Source organism: Odocoileus virginianus, chromosome 4 (genome assembly GCF_023699985.2).
Source record: "Odocoileus virginianus isolate 20LAN1187 ecotype Illinois chromosome 4, Ovbor_1.2, whole genome shotgun sequence".
NCBI classification, from domain to species: Eukaryota; Metazoa; Chordata; class Mammalia; order Artiodactyla; family Cervidae; genus Odocoileus; species Odocoileus virginianus.
In genome coordinates this window covers 42,168,486-42,180,670 of record NC_069677.1, presented here as the reverse complement: position 1 = coordinate 42,180,670, position 12,185 = coordinate 42,168,486, and the positions used below count along the sequence as shown (strand labels likewise).

General features: G+C 38.1%; 1 pseudogene; it reads left to right on the top strand.

Moving 5' to 3' along the window:
- Positions 1-475: 475 nt before the first annotated feature.
- On the top strand, positions 476-1,143 carry LOC110127891 (phosphomannomutase 2-like; annotated as a pseudogene).
- Positions 1,144-12,185: the final 11,042 nt, after the last annotated feature.

The following is a 12,185-nucleotide window of genomic DNA, read 5'->3' as shown; positions in this document are numbered from 1 at the left end:
AATGGTATCATTAAAGTGCTTTAAAAAATAAAGTACATTTGCCTGGAATGCTATATACAGTGAAGATATTCTTAAAAAAAGAAGGTAAAATAAAGAAACTTTCAGGAAAACAAAACTCAAGAGAATCAGGGAGTAACAGCAGATTTGCAAGGGTCATCACAGGAAGTGGATCCAACTAAAGAAAATGAGAATGAAAATAATTCTTGCCTTGTGTGCATTAATTAGATATTCATTCCAAGGAAATGAAAAGTTAAGGAAGCATACTGTAATCTCTAAAATACCCACTAGAAAACTAATTGAAACAGTGAATAACAAAATTCTGCATAGAAGGGAGAGTGGAATAGTAAAAACAATCTATTACTATATTTTCATTATTTTAACAGAAAGTAAGGGGGAGAGATGGAAACTAGGGTCTTGAGGGTTCCTGGCCCCATCTTCTTCCTCCTTGACACTGCTGGCCTCTTGCCAGGAAACTATGAAAGAAATAAATGGCATTCTAAGCAAATTGAGGCAGAAGATAAAAATCTGAGTAATAGGTGGGTTGACTTTTGATAAAGTGCAGAAGCTGGAAAATGATGTGGTTAAAAAGATATGATTATGTGTTTCCAGGAAATGGTTTGGTGGCATACAAAGATATGTAATTCTTGTATAAACAGAATATTCAAGGTCACCTGGGTGAGGACCTAATCCAAGATTTAATCGATTGTCTGAGCTACATTGCAGAAATGAAACTCTTGAAGAAAAGGGGTATTTTTAAATGAAATTCTAAATGAGATGTGAATGTGTCCTCTATTGAAACAAGCTGTAGCCCCAAAGAACACACGGAATTCTATACACAATACTAACAAAGAAAAGTTAAGACAAAAAAACATGTAGCAGATCTGGACAAAGAGTTTGCAAATAAAAACTTCATGTTTTCTGTTAGGAGGCCAGGTCAGCTTTCATGTCTTTCCTGATAGCTGGAACAAGAGATGTTTCCTGGGACATATGGAAAATCATGATTATGAGACTGTTTCTCTCTTTGGAGACATAACCATGGCAAGTAGGAAAGACCATGAGATATTCACAGATCTGAGAACCACAGGCCACACGAAGTCTGTGCCTGAAGATACATGCAAGATCCTTAAAGAGTTCTCGTCCTAATGATCCTTTTCCCCATGGGAAGGAAAGGGAGCTGACAGGTCATTCAGTGGCCAAACCTGAGGTTTCCTCATGCTTATGTGCCCCAGTCCAGGCCAGGCTCTCCACAGGGCCAGTCATCTCGTGAGTCCTGACAGTGGTATCCCCACTTAGCCAGGAGAACACTCTCTACCCTGAAACACACGATGTCCTCCATCTCCAAGGTGAGACAAGAGAAGAAAAGACTTGTCAAGAATGGAGCAAAGGAATAACCCCACCCATAGACTTTATCCTCCAAATCCATATTTTCAATCACAGTATACATGGGTTTGGGAGAAACTTCCTACCCTTCAAGAGGGAGAAAGAAGAAATGTTCCTGGACCCTCCCTCTTCACAGGCCATATGATATACTTAACAGATGTTTGTTTGGACATTGTACATCAATAACAGAAAGGGGGCCTTGAGATGAGAAAGAAAGGACAGGACACTTCAAACAATCCAAGCCTTGGAGAAAAGTGTAAAAACACTCTTTGAAATGGAACATCCTCCTGAGTGTCAGCTAGATGAGGCTTTGAAACTGAGACCACTCTGATCACTGGGGTAGTATTAAGCTCAAGACTGCCTGCAGTCTTTGTTTTTTGATCCTACACCCTACTTGTGAGATGTAGACCTCAGCATGGACTGCGGAGAGAGGACCCAAGCAACCACTGACCCCAACAAGTCTGCACTCAGCTCTCCTAGAAGGTGGATCATTTCTATATTCACCACACTTTGAATAGCCTGTCTGGTTCTGGGTGACCATGGAGATGGGAGGAAATCCAAACCAACAACCTCTGCTAGAGAACTGGCACCAGCAGAATGGTCCTTCCCTTGGATGTACATTCTGATCCCAGGTCTGGAGAAACTACCTTGGAGTGTTAAATTTCACCAAAAGTATCTTCTTATTGGACCTGGCTGGCTTCCCAAAATCATTATTCACCTCTGGTTTCTCAGATAGGAGTCTGGATAATCCACAGCAATAGGAACTGCAATTACCTCACTGCAGATTTTTTAATAAAAGGTGTTCATCCAGGCCCTTGCTGTTGTTGTTCAGTTACTAAGCCATGTCTAACTCTTTGCAACCCTGTGGATTGCAACACACCAGGCATCCCTGTCCTTCGCTATCTCCTGGAGTTTGCTCAAACTCAAGTTCATTGAGTTCACTGATGGTATCCGACCATCTCATCCTCTGTTGCCCCCTTCTCCTCTTGCCCTCAATCTTTCCCAGCATCGGGGTCTTTTCCAGTGAGTTGGTTCTTCACATCAAGTGGCCAAAATGTTGGAGCTTCAGCTTCAGCAGGCCCTCATTAGATCTTGCCTTAAGGGTTGAGAGCTGCTGTGATTGGGACCCTCTCTCTTCCCTTCCACATTCTACAAGTTCTTTGTGAAACTGGAAGGCAGTACCAGGTCCCAGTCTAGAACAGAGCTGAAGAGAACAGCCAAGGTCATTTTTCACACATCACTTTTCAGTATTTGAAATGACTGAGATCCACCAACCATCTACAAATAGGTACTGAGGGCCAGCCTCAGTCCTCAGAGAGGACTCTCCTGGGGATCACCCACCTGAATCCTGGTCTGGGGAAGCTCTGCAATTTCCCAGCCAGTTGCTTTATCATGGATTAAACTGGTTCCCTCCAAACCTTCTGGCCACTCAGTCTTCGCTTAGCTTGGATTGGGTTGGGGGTAAGAAAGAAGACACAGTGGCCTGTGAAGTCTGCCTGGCTCAACCACACTGTTTACACTACATGGGATTGTTGTTTCTTAGTGATTCCTAGGCACAAGCATCCAGGGGCAACTTTTCTCATAGAATTTAGTAAATGATACTGCGATAGCCTTTCAAAATGAAAAAAAGTGAAATGAAAAGCAGCAAACTAAAGGGATTTTTATTGTTTCCTAAAAACCAAAACAAACAAACTAAAAAAAGGCAGTGATGGCTAAACAGTGGACAAAGGACAGATGACCAAAAATAGGACAAATAGTAAAAAGGTACAATTGAACCCCAAAATATCACTAATTATACTAAATATAAGTGGACTTAGTGCTCTTATTAAGAGTCAAAGATTGTCAAATTGGATAAATAAGTAAAATTTTGTCTATATACAGTATGTGTGCCTGTGTGCTCAGTCATGTCTGACTGTTTATGGACTATAGCCCGCCAGGTTCTTCTGTCTGTGGAATTTTCCAGGCAAGAATACTGGACTGGATTGCCATTTTCTCCTGCAGGGGATCTTCCCAAACCAGGGATTGAAAGCAGGTCTCCTGCATTGGCAGGCAGATTCTTTACCACTGAGCTACCTGGGAAGACTTCATATGCAGTATACATGAGATGAACGTTTAACATAGGAAAGTTGAAAGTGAAAACATCAGAAAAGATATACTTTGTAAACACAGTAAAATAAAACTTGACATGACCGTACTTATTTCAGATAAAGTAGATGTCAAGACACAGGGTATTTCCAGGTATAATGAATATTTATAATTGTAAGAGAATTAATTTAACAAAAGGATCTAAAAATATTAAATTGCTTGCACCTAATAACAGAGCTCAACAAATCATAAGTAATAAATGTTGGAATTAAAGAGAGAAGTAGACAAATTCATCATTATTGTTGGGCATACAGTAGGATTTTATTTACATACACTAAACACTAATTTAATTTGAGGCAAATCTCAGTAATGGTCACTCTTGGTGAAACGTTTGACTGAAAAGGGGCAAATTATATTTTCTCAGGGTGATGAGATACCTTTCTATCCTTGACTGGGAAGGTGCTTTCACAGCAGTACACATTTGTCAAACTTCTCAAACTGTACACCTGTGCTTTTTACTGCATGCAAATTCTTTTTCAAAAAAAGCCTCAAATCAGTGCCCAGTATTTTCCATAATACCCCTTTTTCACTTACCACATTTAATATTGCATTTTCTACACATTTGAATGTATTATTTCTCCTTTTGGAAATAATACATATATAGAGTCCTGCTTGAGTTATTTTGGGGGCTTCTCTGGTAGCTAAGTTGGTGAAGAATCCACCTGCAATGCAGGAGACCTTGGTTTGATTACTGGGTTGGGAAGATCCCCTGGAGAAGGGAATAGCTACCCAATCCAGTATTCTGACCTGGAGAATTCCATGGACAGAGAAGCCTGGCAGACTGTATAGTCCATGGGGTCACAAAGAGTTGGAGACAACTGAGCTTTCACTCTCACATGTGTTATTTATTTATCTTTGCAACTTTTCAGCACTTTTCCAAATTTGAATAATCAATAAATATCAAATGAGCAAATAAAAATGAACTCTGAATACTGAATCCAACATTGTAGACAGCATTAAGTTTATCCTCTATTGTAGAGCAAGGAATGCCAAGTGATGCTAAATTTGGCACACTGCTTATTTTGATATGGCCCTCAAGCTAGGAATGGGATTTCCATTGTAACTGGATCAGAAGAAGAAAACATCAGTGAAAAAAATGATATGAGATTCAAATGTCAGGAAGCAGAAATGAAGTTTTATTATAACAGGGAAAGGTAAAAAGATAAGAAAAGACATACCATATAAACCCTGAGTATGACAAAGCTGATATGGTTTTACTAGCATCATGTAAAGGAGGCTTTGAGGGGACAGGGATTTCCAAATATAACTGAGGCAAATTCATGAAGATGAAATAGAAATTTTTAACTGGGCTGATCTAGAACTCAGGAATCTGAATTGTCTTCCCTGACGGCTCAGCTGTAAAGAATCCGCCTGCTAATGCTGTTTGATCTCTGGGTTGGGAAGATCCCCTGGAGAAGGGGATGGCAACCTGCTCCAGTATTCCTGCCTGGAAAATCCCATGGACAGAGAAGCCTGGAAGGCTACAGTCCTTGAGGTCACAAAGAGTTGTCCACGATATAGCGACTAAATATCAACAATGACAACAACAAATCTAAAATTGTACCACACCCTCTGTAAAAAAAAACAAACCTGCTGTAGCGTAATTGGAATGACAAAACAATTCTTAGTCATAAGCCATGCAAATAATTAGCTATTTCACAACATACAAAGTAGCAGATGGGGGTCACACAGATTTAGTGAGAGGAGTGCAAGTGATTATGTAGGCTACAGAAGATACAATTTGGAAGGCTATGAGATAAGGAGATAACTGGTTTCTGCCTACACAGTTTCAGCAGCTTTGCAAAGATGAGATTTATAAATACTTTATAAATTAAAGGAATTAACTACAGCACCACTAAACTGAAAGTACCACCTACACTACTTGCACAGTTTTCTATTAATAGTGACTGAAGCATTAGCTGCCAAGGCCTTGGAATAAATTATTATGAAATTAGAGCTCGCAGAGATGAGTTATCGCCTCTCATATGCACATTACTTGTAGCAAGAAAATACCATATTTGGAGTCAATCTCGTGGAGTGTCCAAAAGCTACACTTAGTTACAATGACATAAGAGCTCAGACATACAGCCTTATTAATGTTTTAAAGAAATGGGGTGGAGAAGATAAAATGGATAGTAATTTAAATGAAGATGAGATGGTTCTTTAATACTTCTCAATTCTTTTGCTCTCTCAGCTACTTCTAAGGGTACAAGAAGGAATTTCTTGTTTTAAAAGAAACTCATCATTCTATGGAGTCATTTATTAAGGAGGCAGTAAATTCAGTATTAATTACATGTAAGGTTATAGTTAGAAACTTTGAGTTCCACATTTAATAAATTGTCATATAACTACATGTGGGTGTAAAGGAGTTTCCTGGTCAAAATTGTCTACCTATAGCTAATATGATAATTATAACTCTTACTGGCAAATAACAGCTTGTTGGGAATTGTTTAATCAAAAAGAAAAAATTATTTACAGAATAGAATATAAGGGTAACTTACAGGTCACAAGGGCCTCGTGTGTCCAAACCTCAGAAAAAGAACTGGAACCATGAAAATGACTGTCATTAGAGCTTTCTCATCATTAGTCACTTGGACCGTTTCCTGGTTCAGTCTTGCTCTCATTGCTGAAAACGGCTGCTATTAGCTTCCATTTTAGAATTCTTGTGGTGGAGAGGTGCCATCATAAAGACTAAATGTTTGGATGCCTCATTAAAGAGCTGTTTGTGATTAGCTGGTGTCAGCAAGCACTTCTAGTCTAACCACAACGGGTCCTGCTACTGTGTCCAGAGGAAGTGATCTCACTGTTCCAACATGACAAGTACTCACTAATCGAATCAGAAATATGGTAATAGGGCCAAGGTGACAAAATATCATTTACCTAAAAAATTCCCTCATCCATAAAAACAATTATTTTCATTTATTGCCTTCAACCCACCAATTTGGGAAGATATTGAGAAAATAAGGAGGAAGAGCTTATTATGAACCCACACGCTTTTAAACTTAATAATTAGATGCATTTGTCAAAATTGAAAGAATACTAAGAGTTTAAGAATTCAACTGTATATAAATATATACCTCAACAACAATAACAAAAAAGCATTTTAAATAAATATTGAACTCTGGTTAATAATGTGCATGTTAAGGTTTTTGTGAGGCTGTACTGTGTCCATAACTTTGCTTGAAATGCATCAAAAAATAATATACATGAATCGATGGTTAGAGGGATGTGTAGATGAATATAGACAAACAGATATGTGATAAAGCAAATAGAGTGAAATGTTAATTTCTGTACTAATATAGTACATATATGCATTTTTACAGAAAAATTCATAGTACATATATGCATTTTTACAGAAAAATTCTTTCAACCTTTTTGTGTGTTTGAAAATTATCCCAATGAAATATTGGAAAAAAACTAAAAACCAAATGAAACAGAAGTTCCTCACATAAAGAATGCATTCTCAGTATTCCTATGCACTTGAAAGTCTAGAAGAATCTCTATTCCTAGTATACTTCAGATGGTATTTTACATTGCTTTAAATTCATTTACCTTTCAATTCTAAGTTCACTGTGTACCTTTCTCACTGATTAAAATCAGTCACCTCAAACATTTCTTTCGAGTTTTTAATTTCATAATGAATAGCTATCCATTTTTAAATACAAAACAGCAAAATCTGAAAATATAAATTATCTATATCCTTACTACTCAGGTATTTGATGTGTGTTCTTTAGAATTCACTTTAATAAATGCCCTTTTAAAAGTGAGAGTGAGTAAAGCAAATAGATGGGAAGCACGTATTATCTTTATCATCTAACAGATTTGGCCAGAAACCCTGCTTCTTAAAATTCAAATTTATCATTTCTCACCTGAACCTTATCATGACAAATATTGTATTTATCCTTCGGATTTCTCATTGACCTATCCCATGGGTATTTTATGTTCTATTGATTTTCTCAGCTAGTACAGTCTTCTACATGTACTTCATAATACAGTATTATCAGATTGTACTGTCTCAATAGCTTAGGGACTGAGATGTTTATCAAGTACTGTGTAATAGGCACCACTATGAATTGTGCCACAAAATAATATAAAGGAAATAAAACTTATTTTAGAGAATATTAAACAGGTTATTTTGTTGAATGGTTAAGACAGGTAGCTACTCTGAGCCCCGGTTATAGAACTTTAACAGCTTCAAGAGAAGCAAAATAAGATGCTTGTAGCACTTCATCTAGTGCACATCACATGCTCAGTGTATATAAGTGTGAATTGATATTAGTATGTAACTTTAAATTTGCATATTACTTGCATATTCACAGACTAAAATATGCTAAACATGTTTGTACTTAAAAAAGGTTTCAATATTCTTCCATAGATATTGTTTGCATTATTGATATTTTTATTAAGACTGTTTCCACAATGCAGCCCAACTTCAGCTTAGACAAGATCTACTATCACAAAGTCTGAATTTTTTTCGTCTCGGCCATTGAGATTTTGTCATTTAAGAATCTAAGATAATGAACCTCACTAAAAGTTTTAGATTCTTTGGGAAGCCATCCTTTTATCTGTATACTGGACTGTGACTCGGACACTTCATCTGTGCGTTTTTATTGTTGTTATTCTTTAGTCACCAAGTGGTGTCCCGCTCGTTTGAGACCCCATGGACTAGAGCGTGCCAGGCTCCTCTGTCCATGAGAATTCCCAGGCACGAACACTGGAGTGAGTTGCCATTTCGTCCCCTAGGAGACCTTCCTGATCCAGGGATGGAGCACCCATCTCCTGCATTGGCAGGCTGATTCTTTGCCACGGAGCCCCCCGCAAAGTCCTCATTTGTGTGTCTGCATTAGTCGCTCAGTTGTATTCGACTGTTTTGTGACCCCGTGGACGGGGGCCTGCCAGGCTCCTCTGTCCATGGAACTCTCCAGGCAAGAACACTGGAGTGGGCTTCCCTTCCCCAGGGGCTCCTCCTGCCCCAGAGAGTGAACACGGGTCTCCTGCATTGCAGGCGGATTCTTTACCGTCTGTGCCAGCACGTGTGCCATGTGAGGCACATTACACATAAAGTAAAGTTTTGTTCCTCAAATGATACAATATTATTTATTTTTGCCTTTCAAATTGAAGCTTTTCCATTTGCCACGAAATAGCCATTACTAATTGGAGAAGGAAATGGCAACTCACTGCAGTGTTCTTGCCTGGAGAATCCCAGGGACAGGGAAGCCTGGTGGGCTGCCGCCCCTGGGGTCGCAGAGTCGGACACGACTGAAGCGACTTAGCAGCAGCGGCGGCAGCCGTTACTAATCTCCTCCGACCATTTGTATAATTCTCACTTTCCATCAGTGTTCACTATATTTTTTCAATCAAAAAGAATAAATGGTCTATTTATTTTTGCTGTCCTCCATATCTAATGGAATTTCCCTTCCAACTCGCCTCATACGAGTCAACTGACATGTGGCAAATAACCGTCCTCACAGATGGATTGGTAATGGCAATCACACAATTGCTGAGTTTCGCAACACAGGTGCTCGGATTGGCTCTGCTTGCCTGCCAGCAATCTACAGATTTTTGGCAGCGCCCCCACAGTTGTAAAAAACAGCAGAGGGACAGCACATACTCATTCAGCTGGCGCTCATCCTTTTCTGCACTGGGGCCCAAAGTTGAGCCAGACTCACTGCTTTCATTGCCTCTCAGCCCCTGAATCGCTGTCAGATTCTTGACCCAAATCTGTGACTTGCGAGGAAACCATTTTGGGTTAATTACAAATGCACAAATTTAATATGAAAATAATGTGTTCCTTCATGTAATATTTATTACCAATGAAGGAGTGGGAACTGAGAAACTTGAAAAGTAGTTTTCTTCCTAGTACAGAATAGAATGTTTCTGCAATAAAAATAAAACTTAAGATGAGGTTATCTTTAATAAAAAAAAAAAAGATCTTATATCTGCTATTAGTTTCTAAGTTAAACCTTTGATGTTCCAAACATACGTACACGCTTGAAGATGTATGTAGAGAGAGGGCTTGCTATTTAGATATGTGCTGTTCTTCGTTGGTCAGTCATGTCTGACTATTTGAGATCTCAGTCATGTCTGACTATTTGAGATCTCATGGACAGTAGCCCACCGGGCCCCCCTGTCCATGGGGATTCTCCAGACAAGAATACTGGAGTGCGTTGCCATGCCCTCCTCCAGGGGATCTTCCCAACCCAGGGATTGAACTCAGGTCTCCCACATTGCAGGCAGATGCTTTACAGTGTGAGCCGCCACAGAAGTCCAAGAAGACTGAAGTTAGATATGTGGGTGGGTCTAAAATATTGTGAGCTATTTTTCAGCATAAAGTTGTGCAAGAAAATCTGCCTGGAGTAAGAATTTATACACTGGGCAAGTTTCCAGGAATCTTAATATGAATGAGATAGATTTAGCATTGAGGAACTCATAGTAGAGTTGATGGAAATGTCAATGTGATCCCTTCTCTTAAAGGGTACAAATAAAATGAAGTGATAGTATTGGGGGGGAGGCAGTGTGCCTGATGAAGATCAAGGAAAACAATAGAAAGAAATTGACATACACTTGAGATTTATAGGATGTGTAATACTTCATTAGGAAAGTATCTGGATAGGTAGTTTGGACAAAGAAATATGGAAGAGTAGGTTTGTTTTGGAAAGTGGAATTTACATATGTTTGCTAGGGTCAACTAGAGATGTGGTTGGAGAGATCGTTTTGGATCAGAAATGAAGCTCTGCTACGAGTATTTTCTCCTTTTCCTTGTTATGGCTTCTTATATTTACCCATCCTTTAAAAGTGGACATTTAATTTCCAAATACATGGGGTTTTTAAAATATGTTTGATGTTGATCTCTCATTTTGATATAAATTTTTCATTTAAATGCTTTCTTCTCTGCAATCACCCTCTGTGTTTTTTCAGTCTTTTAACTTTATTGAGGCTTTAAAAAGCTAAATCAAGGATCTCTCTTGGTAAATGTCACATTGAGTTTGAAAATATGAGGGTTATTTTCAAATATCTTTGGATATTGATTTCTAATGTAATTCCACGGTGATAAGAGAACAGACTCTGCATGATTTTGGTACTTTTAAATCATGAAAAATTTGCACCTTGTCTTATATCCCTGGATATGTTTCAGGGTCTCCTAGTTTAAGGTCTATGGGAACTTAAATAGAATTTATATTCTACTGTTGTGTGAAAATTGTATAAAGCTTAATTATGTTGAATTGGTTGGTAGTGTTTTCAGGTCTACTATATCCTTCTACTTTTCTATTTATGTTATTAATTTTTGAGAGTTTGATATTGAAACTCCAATGAAAAATCTTAATTTATATACTTAAAAGTATTTGTAATATATAGTGTAACTATATGTAACTTTGTTCTGTATTTTTCAAGTCTCCTGTAAATATGTTACCATACCTTCCCCTAATTAAAAAAATGAAAACAAAAAATTTTTTTAAATGAAGATCTAATAATTTTTCCTAAGGAGCACTGGATTTACTAAGCATAGGCAATGTGAATTTTGGGTCTTATTTGAAGGAACACTTGATTTACACCTTCAGCTAATGAACTTGTTCCACTTCCTGAGTTTCCTGATCTCAGCTGCCCCACCTCACTGCACCACAACACACTGAGTTAATCAAAACAAAAATTTTGGGGTCACTCTCAAGTCTTTCCTTCCTTCACACCCCTTATTCAATCCATTAAAAAGCTCTGATGATTTCACCTTCAAAGCATATTCCACCTCCTCCATAGTCCAAATTCAAACCTTTCAAGTCTTTATCTGCACTATTTTAATAGCTTCCTTATTGATCTCCCTGGTTTTGCTTGGACCACCTATCCTAAGAATCTGTGCCACAGAGATGTCAGAGTGACCTTCCAATATCTAAATTGGATCATGTCATTCCTTTGCTTATTAACCTTCTAATAACTCTCCATTGAATTTATAATAAAATGCAAAATCCTAGAGCTCTTATGACTCAACTTTATTTCCTATGGCTCATGCTATTTTTTTTCTAAATTCTAGTCTTTTCCTCAAACACACAAAGCTTATTTTCACGTTGGGGTCTTTGCACTAATACAGAATGCTTTTCCTCAGACATCTATGTAATGGTCTCATTCTTGTTATTTTCACCTCAGATTTACAACATGGACTTGGGGGACCATTTGCGACCATATCCCAGGCATACGCTATCACCGTTCTTAAATAAGACCTTCTGAGTTGTTGGAAATGTAAATAAAGAACTTGCAACAGAATGTAAATTAATGCACTGCTTTCTTTACTTGAGAAACTTTTGCTATGTAGCAAAAAAAAAAAGTCAACTATAGTATTTTATGTGTAAGCATCATAATTGCTTTTTTCAGAAACTACAGAAACCAGTATGGTGAACAGTCTAAGGAAAATTGCCTTTACCTTAATCAGAAAACAGACATGATATATGATAAAGAACCTACCTGGGCATGGAATTATGACTTTCTGCCTTTTGTTCACCTCCTCTTCTATCTTAACAACAGACAAAGAGACAAAGGGAATGTGTATGGGTAACATGGAGATCCAAAGAAATTCTGTGTGGATGTAGCTGATGCTCAAATCTAAGGGCTTATTCTCCTTTATCATATAAGAATACAAAATGGCCTGGGTTTGGGGCAAGTCCTCATATCCA